This window comes from Populus euphratica, unplaced genomic scaffold (genome assembly GCF_000495115.2).
Source record: "Populus euphratica unplaced genomic scaffold, PopEup_1.0 scaffold7.1, whole genome shotgun sequence".
Taxonomy (NCBI): domain Eukaryota; kingdom Viridiplantae; phylum Streptophyta; class Magnoliopsida; order Malpighiales; family Salicaceae; genus Populus; species Populus euphratica.
This window is the reverse complement of record NW_011499871.1, coordinates 1,675,723-1,679,724: the sequence shown is the minus strand read 5'-3', so window position 1 is coordinate 1,679,724 and position 4,002 is coordinate 1,675,723. Positions and strand designations below refer to the sequence as shown.

Here is a 4,002-nt window from a genome sequence, read left to right as displayed (position 1 = left end):
GTAGGTTTTGTATAAAGGTTTAATTTTAATAAATTTGAAGTTGATTATTATTACAAGTTACAAGAAATTATTGAATTGTGATATTATAAGTTGTAAGATATAATATTTTTATTCAAATAGTATTAATATGATATTGATGAAGGAATTGAAGTAGATTTTCTCCATGGTTAGGTTGAAATATATAAAAAAGGTAAGAGTTTTTTTTTTGTTTTTTTCCAACAAGTGTATTATTATAAATGCACTTATATTTTTAGAAAGGAACATAATCAAATTGATTGGTTATTCACCATAAAAATCAAATCTAAAAATTATATTTAAGTTAAAGAAAATAACGATAAAATAATTAAGGAAAATCAAATCTAAAAATTATATTTAAGTTGTTAAAGAAGATAACGATAAAATAATTAAGAGAGTTGATGTTTTTCAAATAAATAAAATAGTTAATTTATCAATCGAGTTAGAAAATTCAAAATATTATAACACTCAAGATATTTATATTGATGTTAATACCTTAATTTTTTAATCCTGATGTTTTTAATATCTAAAATATAGGATATATTGTAGATTGAAATCTCCTTTGTCAAGTTCAAGCCATGTTGATAGTGATACCACCACCAAGTAAAAGTGTTGTGCAACACGATTTTATTTATATCTATATTACAAGTAATTGTCATTGAATTTAATGTTTCAAGGTTTGAGAATTTGAGATTGAAAAACTAAAATTTAATCTTTTAGCTTGATTTGAATTTTAAAATAGGTTCCGATATTGAAATGTTGAAAGTATTATTTTGATGATATTTTAAGGTGATTGATAGTTTAGAATGATGGAGTTTTGATCGTGAACGAAGACAGGAGGTAATTATCCAAATATTTAATATCTCATGTACCAAAATTAAAACAAAATAAATAAAAGAATTGTCAATCAACATTATTTTATATTTTTCTTTGTTTACATCATTCTTCTTTCACGTGGCACTAGATACAACAAGAATGCTGCTTGTGATCAAATGATAGCTTTGAGCACCCAAAACTACTGAATGGATCCTGGGACCATTAGGGGATTAGAACGTGGATAATTCCCATAGCAACAAAAAGATTGATAAAACAATAATGACATAAAAACAACGGCATTTGTGTTTGTTAAAGATGGCGCAAAACAATCGATCATGGCATGAGAACCAGCCGTTGGATTTAGAGAAGTCGAAGGAGGCTCCAAGAAAAAGCTCGCATCCATATTTGGCATAGTGTTGGTAAGCTTAGAGAGGAAAAGGACTTAGCTAGCAGTCCTAAGCATAAAAAAGATAATAAAACACCTGTAATGGGGAATTGTTCGGTTTCTCTTACAGAGAGCCAGAGCTTGTATGGCACCTGTCATTCACTGGCCTCAAAGAGGGCAACACCAGAGAAAGAACCCACTTTACCATGTAGTAAATGTTTTCTTCCCCTTTCTGATTATTGGCTTAAAGCCTTAAAAACTATATTTGCGTGACATTACATTTAGGGTTTCAACAGGAGTCAACTTAGGTGTGACATTAGCTGCACATCAAATACTGGATGTAGGAATATTAAAACATAGGGTCATTTCTCCACTATTTAATTTTCTTCTATAAACCTGGTTCTTACAATTGAGAATTGCTAGTTAGGGAATCGAATCTTATAGCAGTAATTAAAAATACAACGTCAATACACACCTTTTGCTTTCACACAGCACCATAATCAGGAAGATATGTTTTGTTAATTCATTCTTGTAATTGAAGATATGTTAGGGGCCAAGACAATGAATACCCTTTCACATAGCTGTGGGGGGGGAGCAGCAGAAGCTCCTTCTCATCTACTCTTTTCCAGGAATTTGTTTCCATGAGAACTCAGAAAAAGGTTCTTACACCTGTAGAGGCAACGGTTACAAAACAAGTTTTCCCTTTTCTCAAATCATTCAGTAGCAAGATAGGCACAAACCATTTGCAGTAATTCTGCCACATTTATGCTCAAAGCAAGTTAAATTAAAAAAAACGAACAAAAAAGAAAAGAACCGAAGTAATGTTTTGCCTAGAGATATGAACAACGAATGAAAAGGAAAATAACATGATATAAACGCTCTAATCTTACAAGTGAACAAAATAAAATCTCCAGCTGAGGAGAGCTCTAAAGTTTCTTAGTGGATACATTTGTTTTTGTTTACTCGTAATTAAACAAGTCAAAATTAGTAGGAAAAATAGACATTATGTTATTTTTGCAAATTAAAGTGTATATTCCATGAACCACGGGTTAGAACCTCCATTGAGGATATTTCAGTAATTCAACTTCTGGGGGACATTTTTATCCGTCTAGGAACTTGTTGCAGTTTAAGAGCAAGACCCGAGAAGCTAATGTCGTGGAGCGTGAGCTTGTAAAATCTTCTGCCCCTCATGCGTTGTTGCCTTTAACAAAGAAACAGCTGCAGCTTGATCAAAACCCTAAAATTCCTTGTCTATCCCTAAAAGGCAGTTTTCTTAAGAAAGCTCACCTGCAATTATGAATGGTTAGCTGCCCGGCAAATCAGGCAAGTACTAATTCAAAATCGGATCAAATCCCTAATGAAATAAAGTTTTCTAGCCACTTGTTAAAGATCATCATAATTTAAGCCTGCAATATCTAATTTCCACTTTTCGAGCAGTTTTACAGGGAAAAAAAAGAAAAGATGACAACAACATCATGGCAATTGGTTATAGATTTGAAGCTATAATTTATTATTATTGTTATTAATAATTTTTGTGATAATTGATTTGATTAAGGCTCTAAAAGTACATATGCATATATCTTCGATATTTATAACCAGATCTACTTCTAGATAACAAAACAAGATAAACACACAAGAAAGTGGAGATATTCTAGATAACGACTACTCGAACAAAGTGGATAAGTTCAAGATTATCTGGCATTACCTGAGCAAAAACTTGATTTCATGCTGTCTGGAAGAATATATATACATATAGACACACAGCATTTGCCGCCAGCCGAACATCAGGTATATATTAAACACAAGAAACAAGTTTAAGATACATAGTATAAAAGGAAAGGGAGCTCCCTTCAGTCCAAGTACAGGAAGCTTAGGATTCAATTTGTCTCCCGCATCATTCACTCATTTACTGGGTAATCTCCTTGTCCTTTTAACTCAGTATTTGGATGAATGAGTCGGCAGCTAATTAAATCCTACTACCACCCATGAGTGGACTGAAGAAAGCTCTCTTAGCTAGTAATTATCTTCTAGAAAAAAAAATGCGACAAGCAAATTGAAGATGCAGCGCATGGTTAAAGAAAAAGCAGATGTCTAGATAAGAAATTCACAGAGAGATTCATCAATGCTTAGGTGAAGAATTTTATGCAGATCTATGCAACTCTAACATAGATATAGATTCATGGTTTGTGAGTACTCCATGTAACCCTTCTCCTAATCATCACACCATCCTCTAAGTCACAACCAAGTTTGGAAGGGATAGCACCGGTTCAGGTTGAAATGGACATCAAAATTAGAGGATTGAGAGTGAAAACTGAGAGGGAGAGGTGGAGAAAGTGACTGTTTCGGAAAAAGAAATCTCATGATGAGCAAACAGAGAAAAGAAGGGGGAGAGCTTCTACAATCACAAGCTTTATGATAACTCTTTTAAGCAGCTCATGGGTCTTGAAGAAGAGGCATGGCTTTATATAGGTGAATGGAAGAGCGGAACCGGAGAACAAATTATTATTATTATTTTAAAGAAATTAATACTAATAGTAAAAGAGTTGTTCGCATTCTTCTGTTCCATGTTATGAGTGAAGAACCCTCCTGCCTATCCCTCGCATTATGGAAAGCCCATCACTGCTTTGCATATGCCCTTAATTTTTTATTGTGCAGTATACTTTTTTTTTTAAACAATGTATATCATGAACTGTACTTAGTACTTAATTAAAAATTAACAAAATGCAAATAAAACAAAGAAGTGTACTTCCATTCAAGCCCTATTAATCTAGGGTATGCTTTTCAGT

At 32.8% G+C, this 4,002-nt stretch overlaps 1 long non-coding RNA gene across 1 annotated transcript; it reads right to left on the bottom strand.

The window, feature by feature from the left end:
- Positions 1–2,060: 2,060 nt before the first annotated feature.
- LOC105127376 (uncharacterized) lies at positions 2,061–3,630 on the bottom strand. The gene is made up of 2 exons (XR_842620.1): positions 2,922–3,630; positions 2,061–2,503 (listed from the first exon to the last, which is right to left on the bottom strand). It is a non-coding gene; the product is annotated as an uncharacterized LOC105127376 (long non-coding RNA).
- Positions 3,631–4,002: the final 372 nt, after the last annotated feature.